Genomic DNA, 24,160 nt, shown 5'->3' with positions numbered 1-24,160 from the left:
CAGAACCATACTCCACAGTGTTAGAGAGGCAGGGATGTTGGATTTTAGGGTATTAGTTAGGGATTGTATTGTCTTGAAGTTTTTATTTTAGAGTTGGGTGAACATTAAAGATTTCAAAGAAGAGTTCAGCACCTGAGGAATTGGAACAATTACGATCTCACAAAATGTTGCTCTTTGGAACTGCTCAGGAATGGATCTCATAAAGGAAAATAACTCAGTGAAGCCTCTAGTAGAAATTGGGTGAAGCTATAGTAATGTAAGATCATAGTAAGAGAAAATGGAGGAGAAAGCCTTAATTTTAAAGCTAACTATATCCATGAATCCCTCACAATTGACCTCAAATATGAGAATGAAGAGACTTAGTTGCAATGGAGAGAAATTTAACCTGTAAAATACTTGTTAAAATATTTATAGGCTTAATATATATGCTGTGTACCTTTAGGCTCCACATTACTGTCATTGATAATAACCTGTTAACTATATTCTGCCACTTTTACCTCAGTCATTGTCTACATAATAACAAAGATTAGAAAGAAGCATTATTTTTCAAAGAGAACACATCTTACTGAGAGTGATAACATTATATTAGTCAGTTTAAGTCTGTAACTGAGGTTCAGGTTTAATTGATGGCAAATTACATGAACTTTGTTCTTACAGTTGATATCATGAGAAGCAGTGAACTGAGCTATCATCTTCAAGCTTAGTACCAGTCACATATTTACTCAACAGGTCACAGGAGAATTTTTGTAAGAGTACTTATAGGAATGTAACTGAATTTGAAAATAATGAGACATGATATGAACAATCCTCCCATTTTAATAAGGCTCACAACACTTTACTTTTGACATTTAAAGCAAAGCACTTTTCAAGGATTTTTTTTCCATTGACCATCACAGAAAGCTAAGGGTCAGTCATTGAAATATTCACATTATTGTTATTTTGTGTAATTGCATTTTATGCAAATCTCTCTCCAAGCTTCGTAAGAAGGCACGAGGATGATCTGTAAATATGTTTTTTTTTTGGATTCATGTATCTTCGTAGCTCCAGCATAAAATCATCACTGAATACATTTAATGCAAATTATTAATTCTACAAAAGAATGTCATAAAATAGGAAGGTGCAAGAAACATATAGTGAGACTTTGCTCCTTTGATTTAAATGATTACTCGTCGTGCTAATTCTATTTACCAGATCACAAATACAATGGAACATTTTCATATCCTCTTCTCCAATCCATCCCCTGTGGAGAAGTTGTATGAGTAATCCCTCCTTTAATGAAGTGTATCAAATAGCTGATTTTCTTTTGCTCGGTAAGGCTAGCAATGGCAATAAAGTAACCTTGGAACCCATGGCACAATGTTGCCATTTCCCTGTTTTTACTGCCCAATTTACTTTTATTTTCAAATTTTGCAAGGACCCCTGCCCTTCATAAGGCAAGGATCTTGACTGGCATTCACAACTCTTCAAATTTCATTATCATGTGTGATTACATAATCTAGCAGAAACCATTTAAATTAAGATTTAAAGAAAAATTCTGCAACATACTACTTTGTTGGATCACTGAAAGATCTACTTTTTCAGACACAATGAGACTAAAAATCACTAGTAGAGTCATTAATAATATGCATAAGGATGAAGTTTTGTCAATAGAATATGGCTCACTGGAAGGTCATTATTATTTAATTCAGCAGTGATGGTACAATCTCAAACTTCCTACATTGTCACTTCCTACATTTTTCTTATATTTGTAAAGGTTGCAACGTGACATTATACATTTTGTCACAGCATCCAATGTTAGCATGCCAGCACTTTTGGGCTCACCTTAAAAATCAAAAAGCAAATGTGTTCCATTATGGAGTAGATGGGCATATACTACATTTTTAAAATTATTTATTGTATAATATTCCTCCTGATGCCGGTGTTGGAAAATGATTTGTTCTTATTTACACTTAAGCTCCACTACAAAGCTTTGCCATTGTTTCAACACAGCTTAGAATATTATTTTAAACAAATGAAATTTGTCTACTTCTTAACCCTTAGTATTTGTAGAGTACTGATTGTGTAAACTTGAGTGTATATTTATTTCACAGATTGAAGGCTGGTGACTGTAATTTATACTCACACAGGAGAATATTAGAGTCATTATGTGATTTCTGTTGGTCAATAGAAAAAAAACAATATGTTCCACATAATCTGAACAACTATGCTGAGAATGCAGGAGAAACTCAGCAGGTCTGGCAGAATCTGTGGAGAGAAATAGAGTGAATGTTTTGCATCTGTTGTGACTTTTCTTCAGAACTTTTATTCAAATATTTTTATTCAAGAATTGCACATAGTGTTTGCCTTCTATGACTTTTGGTTGATTTGCTGAGGGCACTAGCTCCCTCAAAAGCTATGGACCTTAACAACATTGCAGCAATAGTATTGAAGAATGTCCTGCAGAACTAGACTGGCTCTAGTCAAGTTATTCCAATACAGATAAAACATTAACATCTACCTGGAAATATGGAAAAGTGCCAATGTATTTCTTGTCTGCAGAAAGTAGAATATATCAAGTCCAGCCAATTACTACTTCACCAGTTTACTCTCAATCATCAGCAAATTGATGAAAGATGTTGCTGACAGTGCGAAAGGCAGCACTTCTGACTCGCTTAAGTTTCAGCCCGCTTAGCTCCAGACCTTATTATAACCTTGGACCATACATGGGGGAACATGAACATAAGGGGAGAATCTGAGTGACTGCTCGTGATTTCAAGGCAGTTTTTGACTAAGTGTAGCCAAAACGTAGTGTAAACAAAACTTGAGTCAGTGGGTATCAGATGGGGGTGGATAACCTCCATTGCTTGGAATCATAGGTGGTGCAAATGGAATGGCTGTGGATGTTGGAGGTCAGTTATCTGAGCCAGAGGAACATGGCTCAGCAACAGCCAAGGAATCTAGGCTTAACCATTTTCAATGCTTCATCAATGATTTTCCCTCTGTCATAAAGTCAGAATTGGGAATATTTGCTGATAGTTGCACAATGTCAGCACTGTTCATGACTGTTTTGCCGTTGAAACAGTCACAGTTCAAATGCATAAGGACCTGGATAAGCAGCAAGTAGAGTTTGTGTGACACAAACGCCAAGCAATGACCATCCCAACAAGAGAGAATCCAAGGAATGTTAGAGAAACTCGACGGATCTGATAGTATCTGTGGAGAGAGAAACAGAGTTAACGTTGCTAGTCTAATATGGCTGTTCTATAGAATCCCTCTTCTCCTGCTTCTTACCTTTGAAACCTGAGACTGCTACTATCTAGCAGGACAGTTAAAGAGAACACGGCCATCTGCAAGTTTCCCTCCAAGTCACACAGCATTCTGAATTGGAAATATATATCAACATTCCATCACTGTTGTTGGGTCACAATTCTAGAATATTCACCCTAATAGCACTAAGTGTGTAGCAATACCATGTGGACTGCAGTGGTTCAAGAATGTAACCCACCACCATCTTCTCAAGGAAAATTAGGGATGGGCAATGAATACTAGACTGGCCAGTGATGCTCACATCCTGTTAATGAATGCAAGTAAATAAATGCGTGACCTATGCTAAAATGAGGGGGGAAAAGACAGCAGTTGTTATTTTTCGGAGTTTTGGTTCATACTGTATCAAACAGTTTGAAACACTCGTGCTGTTTGTTGCATTATGTTCAACTTACAGCTGGTCACTGATTAATTTATTGCAATAAGATTGTGAGGTAAATTATACTATCGACTGCTGTTTACAGTTTATTATGTTTGTGTAGAAAACATACCATATGTGAAATGAATGTAGAAATTATGCTTGGGTATAAACATGTGGAGATTTCCCACTCTCTTGCCTACTCTTTCTTACCTCATGGATCAGAGTGTAATTGTCAGTAATCAGGCCTGTTTGCTGCTGATAAAAAGCACTCTGAATACTAGCAGGCTTCTTTGTGTGATGACTCAATTATGCCAGAAGTGCCTCATCAAATCTCTTCTATCAGCTGGGCTAATAAATGAGGGGACAACTGGCCTGAAGCTTATCATAAATCCATTTGCATTAACCATTGGAGTTCTGAATATTGTTTAGAACATTCAGTATTCTAGACATCAAAACCAAAAATTGATATAGTTTAAAACAAACCGACTATCATACAGATAAATGAAGGTGTACAAATTGATGTCTTTGTTAAAACTGATATATGCTGCAGGGAGCTACATTGTGACTGCTGTTGGCATGAGCTTTGAAGGATCACAAAAAAAAGTTTAGCCCTTTTATTATTTTGTACATTTATCCTTGAAGAAGTGGAACAAAATATTAAATCAGGAGTCATTACATGTATGGAACTTCTTTCAAAGAACAAATAGCCACTGAATTCATTTAAGATCAAAAAATGCTCTGCTGATAATCATAGCTGTGCAATGCTTTTGCATAAATGTAAAAAGATAGTGACCATGCAAAAAAAATCAATGATTTTACATCAATAAACCAAAGTGCAGATTGAAAACTAGTCTTCCCAAAAAACATTTTCATATTCCATTTGTGTAGTTGTCACTGAACAGAAGTGGGACTGAAGTAGGTATTATACAGAAAATCTATTTCTAATATGCCCCAACGGACTTTACAAGATTTGGCTGGCTCAGGAATACAATTGTGTTTACAAATAAACTGATTAGTAGAGAAAATGATTTTCCTTTGCACATTACATTCCAAAGCTCCTTTTGGTTTAAATTCAAATTTGCAATGGGAGTAACTCAAACTTTGATAATTTAAAATGTATGGATATATAGTCGAATATTTTAGGGATTGATGTCTAATTAGCACCCTCTTTTCAGTAGCTGCCTTTTGCTAAACTGAGGGATACAACATGGTTGAAATTGTTTATGATGGAAATATGTATGTAGTTATTTGGATCGGAAATTACATGCAATATTAATATAAGCTTTAGTCTGTTGTTGTTTCTGTAATGTATTTTAATATAATTATCCAGAATTCATACAATAACAAACTATGGCCCATCATGGTATAAGTGGAACCAATGAAACAAAATAATTAGAACATTGTGCTTTGTTATCTCTATTCTGTCATATTGGTGTAAGTAATGAAAAGTATATAATTGAAAGAAAGGTAGTTAACACACTTATGGAATACAACATGATTTCATTCTCCCCCACCCCCCATCCAAAATGAAACCTTTTCATCCACCATATGTTACATAATTCTTGAAAATTTTAATATATTAAGAGTTGAAAATCTTGTGATTCACATTAACTTTTCAATGAAATTGCAATCCACAACTTTTAGAATTTTAATGTTGTTATCTGTTATTGTCCACAAGTTGCTAATGTTAGATCCCAGTTATATAACTAATTACATTATTTCATCTATGTGATTTGTTATTTCCCGTGAAGCATTCCCCTGAGTTTGAGGCAAACTTTGTATCAGCCATAACCAATGAGAAGCAAACAAAACGGAAGGTGCAAAGTAGGCTGTTGATTCTTAAAGACTCAAATTTTAACTTTCGTACAAAGCCATTTTTACCTTATGTATAAAATCTTTAGTTATAAGAGTAAAATATTATAATATTATTATTTTGTGTTTATAAAATGTTAGTGCAAATGTGCTAAGAAAGGTATGAGTCCTCTATATTATTTTGGTTTTGGAAAGAGCAAAGGGGTGATATATTAATCCTGTTTCATCAGCAACAGAAATTCAGAGCATTATATATAAAATAGAGTACTCATTTTTAGGGTTAAATTTCAACTAGTGTAAGCCTTACAGTAGATTGTTTTAATTAAAATATTGGTACAGATATTTATTTTCAGTTACCTAGTGAACAAGAGTGATACGTTGTCAAAGCATAGAGCAAACCTCTGTCCCAGCTTCAGTATAACCAGAATACTATTTTAGATATAGTTGCATACATTTGTTTGTTGTCGCCAATACAAGTTCTCCATTTGTATTGTCAGTGCGAATATATCATTCATGTTTTGGACAGAATTGACAAATGTACTATCATTCAATAGTTCAACAATGGTAACTCATTAATAGTTATGTAATATAGTTAATATCAGCAATTTAATGTACAAATACTGAAGGCAAATATATAAAAGTATGTTTGCACACCTTATTAAATATATTAGCACATTCAGCATAAACAAAGACCAACAATATTTTAAAAAAATGAAGGATTTTACGAAAGTACAATATGTTTGTATAAATTCACTGGCATCACATTTTGGAGTCAGCTTTGGCTCAGTGATTCTGAATTCAAGGGTTGTTGGTTCAAGCCCAACAAAAGATTTGAGAACATAATCATGTCTGTCCCTTCACTGCAGTACTGAGAGAGTGCTTCATTGTTTGTGGTTCTGTTACAGATTACTTTTTTTCAATCCAGACCTTTCAATTACACTACCTTGACATTGTTTAAAGAAGAATAGGAGAGCTTTTCCACTGTCCCAGCAAATACCTAACATCACTTAAACAGATCAGCTGGACACGTATCTCATTACTGTTTGCGGATGCTTGCTACATTCAAACTGACTGCCATGTTTCCCACATTACACCATAACTACTATTGGCTGTAAAGCACTTTGGGATGTTGTTAGGTGGTGAAAGGTGACATATAAATGCAAATTATTTCTTACACACTTATACAGCTTTCATATTTGAAAAATAACATGCTCTTGTACTTTTGAAATGATGGTTCTAGTCTTAAGATATACTTTCCTGTGAATCTTTAATTACAAAGTCGAAAGAGAAAAGATGAGTAACATTGTTTATAATCAAAGAATAATATTTGTAAATTCAAATTAACACAGATTAAATCTTTTCAGTAGTTAAAGAGAAGTTGAAGAAATCACAGCTTTCGTAAAAATGAGACGACTTGCTGCTTTTTCTCACTTACTAATATCATGTCAGTAAATCTCATGACTGTACTATGAACTTTCCATCCCCAGGGATAGAAAAGGCAGCAGATGGGGTTAGGGCAAAGTGCTGATGCTTTTGACAACAAACGTTCTGGTTGCTGTGCAGGAGCGATGAGCATCAGGATGACGCTTTCCCCTGAGAATCGGTGAAGTACTGAATAAATTGAAAACAACTCCTCTGAGAATATATGGTTATGAAAAAGTACCCAAAATTGCACTTTAGCAGATGACGTCTGTTATGTTGTTATCTTTATGCTAATTTGTCAACATGGGGAACTTGAGTATTAATTACATAGATACAATGACATTATCTCTCAGTTTTCCTCATAACTAAATTCCATAAACTCCATGCAATATGTATGTTAGGTATGTTAGCCTCCATTCCAAACTTCCTGACAGCTGCAGCTAAGATGGGAGCTCTGGCTTGAGCCTCCTATGTTGATATGCTATGCATAGGTACTTTGAAATCTCAATTGTCATACCACCTAACAGTTGGTATTTCTGATAATGAAAGAATGAATTACACTTCTATATATAGTGAATTAATTATTACTAAGAGAGAATCAAGCAGTTCCAATTTTTACGATGATAAATTCTATCCAGCTATTGTGCTGAATTTTGCACTGTAAAGCCAGTCCAAAGGTGCACAAATATCGCACAGTAAGATGCTCATTGATGTAATGGGAAAGTGGAAGTCACCAAAGTCTAGAGGACTATAGGCTGCTCTTTCATTAGAGAGAAATAACTGGTGGTGAATTTAACCCAAGGGTAATCATAACTCAAATGAGGTTGAGAAGGTAGGGCCTTCGTGGTGACATCAGCTAGGATAGAAATTGAATTTCCATTGTTAACGTCGCAACCAACCCTCTAATGGACATGGCGTAATCTGTGTGTTTTCTTGATAATACAAGTCTCACAATGTATACAATGTACAGGATCTGATCTAGGAATGACAAATTATTTTCAAACTATTGGAAGATTGCAAATTAAAGCTCATCAGTGAGAGAAGCCCATGAATTTTTTTTCTCTTCTTGTGTTATTTTCTTTAACACAGAATTACACACTCAAACCAATTGACAGATAAAAGTTCGATTTACTTAATAATCTTAACAGACAAACAGATAATTTGCAGTTACAAAACAACTTATGTATGCATCCTTAGTCTAAAATGTTGGTGCTTGGAGTCTTCGTAGATTTTGATCATATGACGCCATCCTGGTCCTAGGCTTATGAGCATACTCACGTCTTTAAGCAGTAACATGAGTTTCCAGTGGATTCTGGTAAACAGAGGAGTGTTTATTATCCATCAATATTATGTATCAATAAAATAGAGAATATAAATTGGCCATGCTGTAAAAGACTTCCAACATTGCTTTTCATGGTGAGTATGATTCTATTTTATCAAAATACTGCAAAAAAATGGTCATTTAAAATCTAATTTCCATTTTTTGTATAACTTCCTTCCTTTAAAATTTTAGAAGGTGGACAAAAGCATCCACTAAAAAAGAAGGAAAATGTCAAAAGTATATTTGAAGATTGCTCTCTGATTGTCTTCAGGTAATTTTCTTCCCATAATTTCCTGTTTAGTTTCATTTCCAATCAAAACAGAATCTGAACAACAAACATATTTCAATGCGACCCAAGAAGGTTTCATAAGCATCCCCTTTGAAGTATTGTCAGAAAAGAAAAGCAAACATTGGTGTAGTTCCTAAAACTTTTGGATTTTATTTTGCAGCAAGCTATAATGTGAAAAGAAACATGGATTTTCACCATTTCTGGAGCATGCCCCATTTGAATGGCACATCTTTTGGATAGGTATTTTCATAACCTGTAAAAGGCAGAAGCATTAGTGTATAATTAGTATACCATTATTCACCCTATACCAGCATTTCCTGGGGTTTTTGTTGAAGCCAGGAAAAATGGGTTATCATAGCTAGACCATCTTGCATCTTCCGGTCAACTCAATGCCACTCCTGAATTTACTTGATTTATGTTAGTCTTTCACTTCAACCACTTGAAGAAAAGATCTGAAGAAGATAATGGAGCATGTGTTTAAATGCATGAGTTTGAACTAATTGCTTAAAGACAAATAATGAACAGGATATTATGTCAAGGAGAGGAATGACTTAGTTGCAGTTCTCGAGGTTGAAATTATGATAAATGGTGTCAGGTTAAGAACCAGACATGAAATCACCAGTGAATGTGTTTCCCAAGCTGTGTGGAATTCACCAGGGCAAACCAAGTGACATGTAAGCAGTTAGGGATAAAGGAATGCAACTGAATAGCTGCAGCCATGCATCACTCAGAAGTTGGAGCTTACAGATCTTTTTTTGTGAGTATGAGAACCACTTGACAGGAGATTTACAAGTTCCTGGTAGACATTGTATCTGTGTTGGATTTCCCTTACCTTAACTTGTAGTTCAGTGCTGCCAGTCTTTACTGCAGTTTAGGAACATTGTATACATGTCTACCTTTTATCTTAGATGCAGAGCAAGAAGAAGAGTAAGACCAACATCAACAGGAACCAAACTGGTAGGAGTAACTTCAGCAGCACTGGCTGTTTTCTTCTTGACCAAGTGAACTTCCACAGGAATAGAGAGGATAGGAATTCAAGTTGATAGGACCTGAGACCCTAGATGATGGTCAATTGGCAGAGGATCTGCTTTCTTCACACATATGAGCACCAGTGCCTCAGGAGGCTTAGACTTTTACAGCAGGCGATTTCTCTTTTATCATGTGGTTTGGTGACATATTATGGTGGAATTTCCCTAGCTACTAAACAGATTTGGCAATAATGAGAAAGTTGGGAGAATATGAATGAAGAGGTGAGATTCCCAACATCGCAAGAAGAAAAAGTCAGTTTTCCTTAATGTTGATCAAACCTTTGCTAGTAAATGGTAATTGCTATATTTACATATATTAACTTATATTTTTTATTCAATCTTTCATTTATATGGAGGTTATAACTCTCCAAAGTATCTGTGAAAAACTTAATGACTTGAAACTCACATTGATAACCTGGCAGCTGCAGCTAGCTTGTAACTTCTCAGGACCTCGCTATTGTCCAACATTCCCCAGCATCTCATGGTACAACCACCTCCACCTTCTTGCCACTTAAGTCACTATTGGCTAAACACCAGGATCATCACATCACCTTAGTAAATCTTGGACAATTAAGAATTGTTTGGAGCTCAATAACACCTGATATTGCAATGATGTTGCCAGGCCATACACCATCTCTTGTATTGAAATAGGTTGTATTTCAGGGCTCTTAGCTTGCTTTCTTAACACTCACTCACTTCATACTTCCTTGGAAGCTCACAGAAGTTCTGGCTTGCCTTGTCTTTTAGCACAGTCAAAAAGCCAAACAACCTGTCATGCTTGTCAGCACTGAATAGTCAAGGGTCAGACATGTGTACTGCTCTGTTAATGTTACGTCTACACCATGTGGCAGCAATTTACACAACAAACACTTATGCATATGCTTTAACCAAATGGTCACACTGAAAGACTAAGGGGAGTAGACCTTTGTCCATTCAGTCAGAATTATGGTCAGTCAGCGGTGCCACCATAGAGAACAAAGTCTGATCTCAGGCCATAGGATTGGCCATGGTCATATATGTACTTGATGCAATCAGGGTTTAGAAACTCTTGTCTTTATTATCTGGGATTGAACCATGGTCAGTACTGGGGATTAGGTTAAACCAATCAAGGAATTACCAGTACATCAGTCAGAAATCTGGTCCATTCTCAGTCAGACAATTTGTTGAGGTGTCCTGAGTGAGTGAGTAGGAAGTGAAGAGGACAGAAAGTTTTGTAGTCTGAGGGGATGGGTGTGTGAGAGTCACTGATGGAAAATATTGGATGCAATATTGAGAGTGGTAGACCAAGAGCCTTGTTGTGAAAGGGTGCAGTGACAGAGTTGGAGGGAGTGCGAGGTAGCAGAGAGAAGGCAATGGTATTTACCCCATGGAAACACAGCTGATCATTAATCCTTTTGTGACGTTGTTGCATATTGCTTAGGACAATGGGTGCCACAACGACCATGATGGCTATCTCCATTTGGGCTAGCAAGATCCAGTATAATGGCCTCCTTTGGCAGTCCTGGAAAAAGGAGAGCCTTCCTTTCCACCACTCATTCAGGATCTCTAGATCCCTGTCTGTGAAACAGGGTGCAAATTTGCCTCTGCCAGACATGATATTTGGAATTGCACAGAAACACATTAAGGACTATCCCTGTGCTCCATTATTTGAAATGGTGCAATTCTGGGGTTCAAATATGGCATCTGCAGTTTGAACACTGTAATAGCCCCGCCCCAGCAAGCACCTCTGTCTCTGCTGAGCGCATGATTGTGTGAGTGCATCGCCACAGAAGCACGTTGCATATTTAATAAGCTGAGCTGAAGAGAATTGCATTCATTTTGGCTCTCAGAGGGAAATCCTCAATGAAACCTGTCTAAGTTGACACTTAACTGAAATATAGGAACATTTAGGCCTATGAGTTTGGGCTCAAGACAAACTGATTGAAGAGAAAGTCAAGAACTTTCCTCAAGCTTAGATTTCAAACACTATTTATAGTAGTCTTAATACAAAGCACTCCTATACATGCTAATCCTACAAATAACAGGCACTGACCTAGATCAGTTAGATAAGGACTAATCTGTCTTCAAGTGTTCATGTTTATGTTGTAGTCTAGTCTGGTGTAGTGTTCTAACTTCTCCCACACTGCTACTTATGCTCAGTGATGTGCAGTGACATTGCAAAGTTGCTCCAGGTTTCTGAATTCGACACAAACCACCCCTCCACAAGCCTTATTCTCATGTCAGAAACAGTGATACACTTTACGTACAATCTCAAATAAGTTACCAACTTTATTTATTTTTATAATCTTTATGATACACTTTCTCCTTGTCTATCCCATCTCTCCCCAGTCTTTCATTTGAATCAATTGTTTGAAAGACAGATCAGGGAAGTCTATGACTTCAATGCTATAGAAACAGGAGGTAAATTTGGTGATCTTGCATTTTCTCTGCTGGTTTCTATTCAATCAGTGTGTTTGAAGGAACTGGTGGCAACTAAACTGCAGTAGCGCATGAGAATTACAAGGTGCTACTATTCATGCTCCATTATTAGCGTTGAATATCATTTTCAGTTATCCAAAGAAGAAATGAGGTGTTCTATCCATGAATTGTTGTTCTTGTTTCTTTGATATATTGAGCTGTTCTTCACAGTTCTATTCGAAGGCATGAATGTACTTGTTACGTTACATTAGATTGCTAGGGGTTTTGCATTGATATTGTCACATGTGATATGTTGTTCAAGTAAGAGGTCCGTTTTCTCATGTCAAATGGTTTATTGTGCTTTAAGTAGTTATTAGGCTTTGTAGAAAGTTCTGCACTAAAAATAAAAATGTATAATACTACTTAAACAATTTTCTACATTCTGCATTTGATGTGATGCCTAATCCGTAAACTGTTTGAAAACTTAGGAATTATGCTTTCCAAGACTGCTGATCTAAAACTTCAATTTTTCTAGTGGCAAAATTGATATGGTGAGTTTTGTTGCAACGTGTGATTAATGATATGCATTTGAAGGTCATAATTATTTTCTTAATTTGAAGGAATATTGTACTGCTCTCATTTTGTTGTCTCATTGTATTCTTGGTTGCTTAATATTGCTGTTGAATCTTTATTGATGTAAAATTGTTTTGCTGGTTCAAAAACTGAAAGCTGTAAAAGCTTCTACTCTTTGCAATGTAAATTTTGAGGTTTCTTAACCAATATGGCACACTCATATAGAAATATGAAGATTTTCCTTTTCCAAGATGGTTGATGGATTTCCCAAAGCTCTGTCAGTAGAACTTTCTCAGAAAGGCTTTACTGAATAAGGTTCAATGAAATTTTGATATTCACAAATTCATGCTCTTTATCTAATTCTTCATATTTTAATTTATACAATTGAGAACATTTTATATTTGATGAATTAAAATTTTGCATTTGTCTTTCAATCCGTAGAAATAATAAGTTCCACTGACTTCACGGGAGCTCTTATAACTTGAATAATGGTAACAATTTTTATTCCCACTGTGTTCCATTTTCAATATATTTTATTTAAGCCTGTAACTTAAATGTTATTTTAACTTGCTATTGTTTATCATTGAATATATAGTTTGGAAATGTGTTAAGTGTGCTCTTGAGCCTAGATTTTTTGGGTGGAAAGAGTCAAATTCTGAGTGTGCAGTGTACAGTGAGAATCCTCTTATCGTGGGTACCCAGTTTTGGATTTCTTCTGAGGCTAGATGGCTTTTACTGCTTTCAAATTTATTTTCAAGTTTGTTTTTCTAATTCTGATTGCAAAAGACATTGAAACTTAGTTATCTGGTGTTTTTGCTGGAGGACGTTTGTGCTCAGAGATGGTTCATTCACAACGGCTGTTCGATTTGGTGGTTTCTCTGGCTGCTAACTGGAAATGTTATGCTACTTGCTTTGTTTTGGTCCTTGTACCTCTTAAGTCTTAGAGTTTGCGTCCCTGGCTTTCTGCATCACAAATCCCCCACCTGCCAATGCGTGAATACCAGCGGTGGTGGTATGAGGTTCTTAAGTGGTTAAAATTCCCTATTTAAGGGGATCAATTGACACCAGGGCAAGAGGACCAATGTCTGGCTTCCGTGACATAATTAATCAGGACAATGACAGTACCCCCCTCCAAGCTTTTCTCACCTGTTTAAATGCCTTTGATACAAAATGAATAATTAGGGGAGGCATTTAACTCTCCCCCTTATGCTATTAATGTTTGTGCTAATTGAAAGTATTTATTTCAGTAGTGAGCAAAGTTAATGTTTTGATAAGTTTCTTTGTATTCTGCTGACATTCATCAAGATGAATCTCTATTACAAAGTTTTTCTGTGTGTTCTCATTTCAATCAAAGGAAGTACTCCAAAAACACTTTGAAGGCTTCACTTAGGTGTATTGCAATTGACTTTGAGTCTTAGGAGGAACTCAATCAGAATCACTGCACCTGGCACAACCTAATTATGTATGTCATACAAAGTATATTGAGCTTTGAAAAAAGAGACAAGATCACATTGTTTGTATATTACTCATCTGTTAAGGCAATAGTTAGATCCTTTACATTCGATAATTTAAAAACAAATAAATGTTCAAAGTATTAAAGTAATAGATGCACAGACTTTCCTCTCAGCATTGCTTTGGTGAGCTTCATCTTTAGTTCAAGCTGAAAGATTTTTAATATTGTCCTGCTGAAAGCTTTTTTAGAATAATTAATGGAAATGAGTGTAAGTGCTGACATGAAGTCCGAAATATTTATAAATAAGGTGAACATATTGAGTCATAGGGTTATACTGCACAGAAATAGACTATCTCCCCAGAATTTAAGTAGCAAACTCACACCAAAATCAATACAAAAATGTTGTTAATTAAACTTTGAATTTCCAACTCTATAATTAATGCCAGCATCCAAGAAATGTACTTAGTAAGTATCAGAGGAATAGAACATGTGCACACTTTGAAGACTGACGACAGCAGGTCTGAATACTTGGTTGTAATGGAGTAACTGCATAAAGATGGATCAGAAATCAGTCTCTCTCCAAAATATATTTGCTACAATGCAAGTGAGTTGGAGTAGTACATTGTCACAGCACAATCTATTTGGCAGTGTGCCACAGCATTGGGGTGGACAGAGTTATTAATACAGCACCAACTTAGTTCTGTTCTTCTGTTAAGTTGGCACAGCTGCCATGACTATCACATCATACAATAGCCTATTTGTCAGGGGAGTATGGTTCCACAAATGTCCAACTTGCTTTGTTATTTTTATTTAACATTCCTATTGACATAAATTTACAATCATGCCACTTGTTCTTCTGTCTCTGTTTTTCTAGTTTTTGAATTTTCTGAAAAAAATGTACAGTGATATAGACATAAGAGGCTAGCTCATAAATAAAAGAAAATCTCCCCGTTACAAGCACATGAAGTAATATTGTAACAAAAATTTGGCTTTGCAAGTAATGAGGGGCAGTTCAGAAAAATAGACGGAACAATGTAATAGACAAGGTTAGATCCGAGTATTCCGCCCACACACATGGAATGCGAGGTTAAATAAATCTTCTAGAGTGCCATTACCTTCTTCTAGTCCCACCAAAGACTCTTTGGGGATTGTACAAAAAAAGATTTGCATTTATATAGCACTTTTCATGACCTTAGGATGTCCTGACGTGCTTTACAGTCAACAAAATACTTTCAAAGTATAGTCACTATTTTAACATAGACAAGCAAAGCTGTCAGTAACGTTATGCAGCCATCCAAACAGAAAGACTTTTATTCAATAAACTTGATTCACCCACAGAGTTCATAATGGTAACACTATCTCCTGCTCCCCAAATTGAATACAGAGCTACAGATTTCAGATGACAAGATTAGTAAGCTGAACCATGTCCTCGTGTTTCTGGCTGTTCATAGAATCAAACAATATAGAAATAAATCATTCATTCTGTCGTGCTTATACCAGTTCATTGTAAAAACTAACCCACTCTCCTACTCCTTCCTCACTGTCCTACAAGCATTTATTTATCAGTATATTTTGAAAGTTATGATTGAAACTGCTTCCAATATCCTTCCAGGCAGTTGTTTGAAATCATGATAACTTGCTACTTAAAAATAATATACTTCTCATTTCCCCTATCGTCCCATTGTCAATCTTCTTAAGCTCTTTGGTTACAGACCCATCTATCAATGAAAGCAATTTCTTCAAAATAGATGTTACATTTTTAAATATTATTTACTTATTTGAAGAAGGTGGATCTCGCTGATGAGTTCAGTATTTATTGTCCAAATCTAAATGGCCTTAAAGTGCTGTTGAGTAGAAACACAGTGCTGCAAAGAAAGGATTCCAGGAGGTGGACACAGTGACAGTGAAGGACTGACAATCTAGCTCCAAGTCAGGCTTTTGTATCTGTTGCTGTTTTACAAAAAAGAAAAGAACTGCAGATGCTGTAAATCAAAAACAGAAGTTTCTTGTATTCTTGCTGAAGCTGAACTCATCTAGACAAGTGAAGAATACTCCACCACATTCTTGAATTTTGCCTTATTGATGGTTAAACAGGCTTTGGAGAGCCAAGAGATGAATTCTCTGCTGCAAACTCCAAGTCAGCTGCTACATAAAGTAACCTCCAGATCAGTTGATATTGAGGGGATTCAATTATGGTATTTTAAAATAATTCTTTTTTGGGATGTAGGCACAACTGGTCGGCCCAGCATTTATTGCCCACAGAGATGTTAATAATGGACTACTTACTTGAACCACCCCAGCCTTTTGTATGTAGGTACACAATGTAAGGGTATCAGTTCCAAGGTTTAGACCTAGTTTTACTGAAGAGACAGTAATGTATTTCCAAGTCAGGATGGTATGTGATTGGAAGGGATCTTGCAGGTGATGGTGTTCCCACTTATCTGCTGACTTTGTCCTTCTAATTGGAAGACTTTGTAGATTTAGATGGTGCTTTTGGAGGAGCCTTGGTTAGCTACTGGAGTCCAACTTGGAGATCATACACACTGCTGTCAGCGTCCATTAGTAGTGAATGGATGAATATTTCAATATGGAGATTTGGGTACTAATCAACTCTGCTCCTTGCTAGCTGGTGTCAAGCTTGTTGAGTATTGTTGGAACTGCACTCATCCAGGCAAGCACAGAGTATGGTATCATACTAGTTTGTAGATGATGGGCAGGCACTACACAAACAGGACATGAGTTACAAACAACAGGATTCCTGGTCTCTGACCTGCTCCTGTGTCCAGAGTATTTGTGTGGCTGGTCTAGATTAGCTGCTGGTTAATGATAAAATCCTCTCCCCTGAATTTTGACAGTGTGGATTTAGCAATGTTAGTGCCATTAAACATCAGGATTTGATTGTTAGATTCTCTCTTCTCATTGGAGATGCCCATTGCCTTGCACTTGTATGATGTGACTGTTACTTGCGATTTAGCAATCCAAGCCTGAAGATTGTCCAGATCTTATGACATATGGATACAGATTGTTTCAGCATCTGAACAGATATAAATGGTGCTAAACATTGTGCAATAATCAACGCAATCAGCCGCATACTTCCACTCTGATCTCATGATTGAGGAAAGATCACTGATGAAGCTGAACATGTTTGGGCCTAGCACATGACACTGAGAATCTCCTGCAGAGATGTCATGGATCTGAGATGACTGACCTCCACCAGTCACAACTATTTTCTCTGTCAGGTATGACTACAACCCATGGAAAGCTTTTGCCCTAATTCCCAATAATTTTAGTTTCAGTAAGGCTTCTTGATGCCACATTTGTTAAAATATTATGTCAAGGCAAGTCACTCTCACTGCACTTCTAGAGTTCAGCTCTGTTGTCCATGTTTGGATCAATGAAGTCAGTTAAAGTTTGTTATCTCTTTTTAAATATTGGGAAACACTTAAGATATATTGTTTAACACTGAAGAAGTCTGTGTCCTTCCTAGCTGTCCTTTAGAGTTTTACAGATGCAATGTGGAATTGTGCTGGACAACTCATTTATGTTTGTTGTCTTGAAGAACAAACAGTGCTCTGAGGTATTGTGAGACTGGGTGTCTTAATATCAATGGCAGTTTATGAGAATAAACAATGGGTAGAATCTTCCACTCCCTAGTTTGGTAAGTATCATGGTGGGTTTGGTGACAAAATAGAATGGGAATGAATAAACAGAATTGTCATTGGCCAGAAGAAATGTATTGATCTTCCTATCAAGCCTGAAACGGTTACTTCAGAAACTCATCCTTGAATGCTGACCCCTGCTTGTTCATGGATCTCATTGAAATCCCAATGCACCCTATAATACCTACTTGCAATTCTTCTTACATTCAGCTTTCATAGCAAACATGCAGCATGTACCCAGGCAAATGGTGATGTGTGAAGTCAAAGGGGAAAAGTCCTTCATAGGGTGAAGATGGACTCTCGACAGTCAGGGGTACCATCACAGTCAGTCAAGGGGCTTGTCCAAACAAAATGCAGGGAGTTGGCCTCAGTTAGTCTTGTTCATAGGAATGTCAGGGATGTCAGAAAGGATGGTGTTGGCTTATCAGCCACAGGGATGGACCATTGTTTTCCACTCTGAGACATAGGGAGGGATTGAGTACAATGGAAGTGGATGTAAGAATAGTCAGTGGCTATGCAGCTGCAAGAGAGATGGTGAGATTTCCAATCTGAGTAAGAAAGATGTGCAGAGACAAAAACAGATTAGTAGCTTGGGAGGATGAGGTGGATGAGAGCCATTGACATGGTGTATACGATACTGACAGTTGTAGTTCATGACCTTAGTGAAATGCTTATGCAGTGGTAGAGTTAGAGTGACCAGTGGCCTCTTGAGTGTGTGGTAGCAGAGATAAGATAGTGGCACTTACCCTGGCAGAGTGCAGAAAATCAGTGACTTTCTTGCAGTTTTGTCCATAAGACCATAAGATGTTAAAACAGAAGTAGACAATTTGCCCCATTGAATCCGCTCTGCAATTGATTGAGATTATAGCTGATATGGTAAATCTTAATCTCATTTTTATGCATTTTCCACAAAAACACTGGATTCCCCTATTTATTAAAAATCTGTCGATCTCATCCTTGAACATACTTCTACAGCCCTCTATGAAAAAGCATCCCACAGATTTTCTCTCCTCTCCAAATCATGCCCTGTATAGTTTTAGCAAGACTTCTCTATTTTTGTGAAAGCAAAATACCTCAGCTCCTGTAAACGTGAAGCAACACCGAGAATATGGGAGAAACTCAGCAGCTGGTTACATTGTGGAGAATGAAAGAGAGTTAACATTTTGACTCTGGTGTGACTTTTCTTTAGAATGGAAGTTGTTAGTGGTTACCATTAATTAATGGTAAAAGATGATGCTAAAAGATGATAACAGCAGTAATAGTTGTAAAGAGTTATTTTCCCTAGCAAGAACTTCCCCTTGAGTACAGAGTTGACAATTACAACTATAACGAAGACTAAAGGCTATGACCACACTGAAGCATGGGAACCACAATGGAAGGTCAATCATGAATACAATTTCTCTCTCAAAATAAAATGAAAGGCTGCAATGTGTGTGCTTCTTAAAATAACCCAGCAATTTGCAAGAGGCATAGGATAGCTCTGTTATGGCAAAGCAATCTGAGAATGAAGTTCAACTCAAAATGGTAGAAAAATCCATCCTACATATCATCAAGGTCTTACCTGTGCAATCACCATTTTTGTTTTCCTCAGAAAAAGCATAAAACAGAAGGTGCAAGAGACATTATACAAAGATGTGCACGTTAGGTGGATTGGCCATGCTAAATTATCTAGTGTTCAGGGATGTGTAGGTTAGGTGTGTTACCCATGAAAAGTGCAGGGTTACAGGGATAGGATAAGAATCCTTATTTGACTTGATAAGTCACTGCCAAATAAGCCACTGCTGATCTCGTTCTGAGAAAATTAAAAAAGATAAAATGAAAGAAAACAACAATGTCTTAATCAGCAACAAGGAGAGATACAAATGTTCAAAAGCTAACAAAAAAAATCAGAAAAAACGTTACAGTGTAATACAAATTTTTATTCCGCATATTACAGAGCACGGAACTACAAAAAGAAGGTGGAGAATAAACATCTGTGCATTGATTATCATTGCATTGACATTCTGTTCGAATTTCATTTATTTACAGAAAAAAACAGTCATTGCTTCCTGGATTAACAAATAGCTGAGAAATGAAATCAAGCAGTCAAGCTCATTACTGCTTTGGGAAAAGAAGGATTAAGAAGAGAAAAACACAGTGGTATTACTAAAGATGACTACAAAAATCCTGATGGCATTTTCCAAACTTAAACTTTTCCAAGACCAGCTTAACGTTTGAGCCAGCTTCAGGATTCAAAGACTTGAATTTGTTATTATCAATAATAGCCAGTTAAACATTTGACCAGTTCATAGATAGGTATTGACACAATTGTAGAGAATGCAATTTCACCAAGTTCATTTAACTGAGAGGCCTATGGATCTGGTCATTTCCACTATGGTCATTAAATCCTTTAGAAAAGCACATCAAGACAATTTCAAAGAATACATCTTTGATGCTCACTGCTGAAAGAAGGATCCAAGCTGGAAGCAATTGTAACAGGCCAACAGCATCTAGCAATATTTGATTCTATTGTAGCTATTAACAAGTTCAACAAAACATCTAAATCTTGTATGAGTTGTTGCACCTATCCAAACAGTGTAGTCAGCATTTCATGATATTTGCAAGATATTTTCTACAAAAAGACATTAGGTTAAAATGTGCAAGACGTCCAAGTACCCTGAGGAACTCAGAGTGCAACATTATGTTACTAAGCAGCATGTAAAGAAGAGTCAAGCAAGGAACAGTGTCAAAAGCATTTCCAAGATTCCATCCCTGGCATGTAAACATATCAATGAAGTCCAAGATGTATCTGCAATAACCACAGCTTCCAGACCTGTATCATAGTAAATGTGGTTAATTTGGCACACCACATGAACACTGACAGAAAAGCTTCAGTCTTTACCTTCATCCAAAAAATATATATCGCAAAAGGATTGCATGTAATATATGCCAAAATTGAAAGTGGTAAAAATACAAGTGTCATCCCTTTTCATGTATTACAAGAGATTTATTATTTGTCTGCCAGTATGTATGGATCTCCACAGTGTTCTGACCCGTGAGGTAACAAACAGTGGTTCGCACTGTTGCCTCACAACGCCAGAGACCTGGGTTCAATTCCCGCCTCAGGCGACTGACTGTGTGGAGTTTGCACGTTCTCCCCATGTCTGCGTGGGTTTCCTCCGGGTGCTCCGGTTTCCTCCCACAGTCCAAAGATGTGCAGGTCAGGTGAATTGACCATGCTAAATTGCCCGTAGTGTTAGGTAAGGGGTAAATGTAGGGGTATGGGTGGGTTTGCGCTTCGGCGGGGCGGTGTGGACTTGTTGTGCCGAAGGGCCTGTTTCCACACTGTAAGTAATCTAATCTAATCTAATCTAATCTAAAACCCATAAATTACAGTGTCAATGATTCCAAGACACACCACTGAATCTGTCCATCACTTGGTTAATTTTTAACCAGACAAGTTGATGCTATTAGCATCTTTTAAAGGTGATACAGTATTACCTCTGAAAAATGATGGACAAACTAGCTTTGGCCCTCTTCACAAGTGCAAGATTCACATTCAAGCAAAGCTTAAACTAGAATTGGGATTTGTAGTACTAAATAACATCAGCCAGAAAGTCTATCATTATACTAGATGGTGCAGTTCCATTACTTGTGTTTTAAAGAAATATGGCATTATAAGTGTATGCTAAGGTCCAAGGTGACTAAATATTGACTAAAGAGATGCCCACACAAGATTTCTACCTTGGAAGAGCTTAATCCCAACTTCTCAGCTGCCAAGTAATTTTTCAGGTTGATGATAAGAATGAATATTGGTCCACATATCATTCCTCAGAGTTGCAGGAACTCTGGATTCTAGAATAGCTTTTTGTAGATATTGTTTCCTCAGATTATCATATGGATTATATATCAACCAGAATATATTCTGACACGTGGATCGTATCATTGGAAATTGGCTTATCTCTGTAATTCAGATAATATTGAGACAGATTATGCAAGCAGCTAAGTTTAAAAAAAAACAAATGAACATAAGCTCAAATCAATTTTGTTGGTCAGAACTCAGACAACACCAGTTCTTAGTTCCAATAGGTTTGTTTGAAAACACAAGTTTTCAGAGCATTTCCACTTCATCAGGTAAAGTGACTTCACCTGACAAAGGGGCAATGATCTGAAAGCCTGTGATTTCAAATAAACGTGTTGGACTATAACCTGGTGTTGTCTGACTTCTGATCTTGTCTACCCGAGTCCAAGACCGGCACCTCCACCTCAATTTCTTTGAATCAATGTACTTGTCAACTGTCCTTAGACCTGAAGAAATCATAAACAGAAGATGTGTAGAAGATGTCTAAACTGCAAGATAAGATGACTTACAAAGGTGTCCCAAGGTCTTCAATTTCTTACATTTTTATTGTGAATGTTCTGAATTTTGCAACTCTTTAGAACTTTTCCACAAACCACACCAAATATGTCAAGAAAATCATCAGTATATTTTTCAATTTCTAAAGAATGCTTTGTAATCTAACAAATGTATTCTTCAATATTCTTATCCTTCAAAGCTGAGCACAAATTAGTACATCTCAAAAGGTCATTGGAGCATGAGACTCAGTGGCTCAGTGGTTAGCACTGCTGCCTCACAGCATGAGGGACCCAGTTCGATTCCAGCCTTGGGCAAATGTCTGTGTGGAGTTTGCATATTCCCCCGTATCTGCGTGGGTTTCCCCCCACAATCCAAAGATCTGCAGGTTAGGTGGATTGGACATGCTAAACAAAACCCATAGTGTTCAGGGATGTGTAGTTTAGGTGCATTTGTCAGGGGTAAATACAGGGTAGGGGAAATGGGTTACTCTTTGGAGTGTCGGTGTGATTTTGTGGGGCGAAAGGGCCTGTTTCCACACTGGAGGGACTCTGTGTCTATCAAATGTGATATCCCTATTACACTTGGCTCTGAGGTCCTAATGACAGTTCAGGCAAAATATTTGCGCGCTGAAAGAGAAACTTTTCCCTTGTTTTCAGAATACAATGGTTTCATGCATACCTATTTGATAGTTTTTACTGACCACAAACAATTTGAAATAATCTGTCAAACACCTCTCACGTACACCTCTACTATGCCAGCAATTACTTGTGAAGATGCAAGGGTAAGATTTTAGAAGCATAATGCAAATCAGGCTCATTCTCAATACTTGTAGCTGGCTTTCAAAGTTTACTAAGATCAAAGGTATTCCTATGGGTGGATATTGAATCTGAGCTACAAAAATAGTCTTAAAATTTATCTCATTCATTTTGCTCCAGGCCAAGCAAAGCAGATTCAGAAAGCTATGTCATGTGATTCCAACTGCTATAGCTTTAAAAGGTCATCATCACTGAGTGGCCTAAATGTACCCAGCAGGTCGCTGAGCATGCACAGTCATTCAGAGATGAAGTAGGATACTCTGGGACAGTATTTTGTGAAGGTTATAATTCTTTAGAGTCTACTTCAAGAAATGAACAACATGATTTTGTCTAACCTATGCCATACGACTTTATGATGAACAATGGTCAGGCCCTGCAAAAAAATTAGGTGACAAATCCAAACTGTGTATGATCAACCAACCACCACATAAGATGATGGTGACTCAAAAACTGAAGCTGTCACACCAGATAATAACCACACATCTACAACAAATGATATACGCCCATTTGTGATGACAGATAGCACACCTCAGAGTGAAACTATACCACCAAGTCATAATAACTATGTAAGAACCAGATCTAGTCAATGTTTTATGTCCACCAAGGTGTAAATATGTTGATTTATTGTATCTTTAATGTCCACATTCATATTTATTACAAAAGGATTCCCAGATTTTAAAAGGGAGAAGAAAAGGATTTAATATTAATGCATAGATTCCAGACTGGCCAAAGGCAATGTGTCTTTAAGAAAGTTACATGACATGATGATGTGATGCTCACGTATAAAGATTCTGGTTTTCAGTCACTCCCTGCTCAATGCAATGGAGCCATGTGTTCATCAGTCTGTTATGTATAAGTAATGCAAGGTAATTTTGACGAAACATAGGACCCAGACTATCAACAAAGTTGAGATATATTATGAGAGTGTAAATAGTGAGTTATAGAATTCCTACAGCGTGGAAACAGTCCATTCAGCTAACAACTCCATACAGACCCTCCGAAGAATATCCCACCCAGGTCCACTTCTCTTCCCCTGCAATTCCCATGGTTTATCCACCAAGCCCACAATATACTTAGACACTACAGGCAATTTAGCATGAACAATCCATCTAACCTACACATTTTTGGACTGAGAGAAAACCAGAGCACTTAGAGGAAACCCACCTAAACAAGGGGAGAATGTGCAAACTCCACACAGTCACTGCAGGGTGGAATTAAATCGGGTCCCTTGTGCTAACCATTGAGCCACTGTGTCTTCAGGACACCTTTCTCAACAAGAATACAGTATTTGTAACATATGTTATGTAAAATACTGTATGGCAAAGAGCACAAATGGCATTGTACCCATGGTATTGTTTAATCATTCTCCACCACCTGTTCACCAGGAAGCC

The 24,160-nt window shown here is 37.0% G+C and overlaps 1 protein-coding gene across 4 annotated transcripts in view; it reads left to right on the top strand.

Annotated features, from left to right (window-relative positions):
• The window catches only part of st18 (ST18 C2H2C-type zinc finger transcription factor), a 417,712-nt gene that overhangs the window by 204,237 nt on the left and 189,315 nt on the right, over positions 1-24,160 (top strand). The window lies entirely within an intron of this gene.

The sequence above is a fragment of the Chiloscyllium plagiosum genome, chromosome 4 (assembly GCF_004010195.1).
Source record: "Chiloscyllium plagiosum isolate BGI_BamShark_2017 chromosome 4, ASM401019v2, whole genome shotgun sequence".
Lineage (NCBI taxonomy): Eukaryota > Metazoa > Chordata > Chondrichthyes > Orectolobiformes > Hemiscylliidae > Chiloscyllium > Chiloscyllium plagiosum.
The sequence above is the reverse complement of the archived record's forward strand: the minus strand, read 5'-3'. Positions and strand labels throughout refer to the sequence as shown.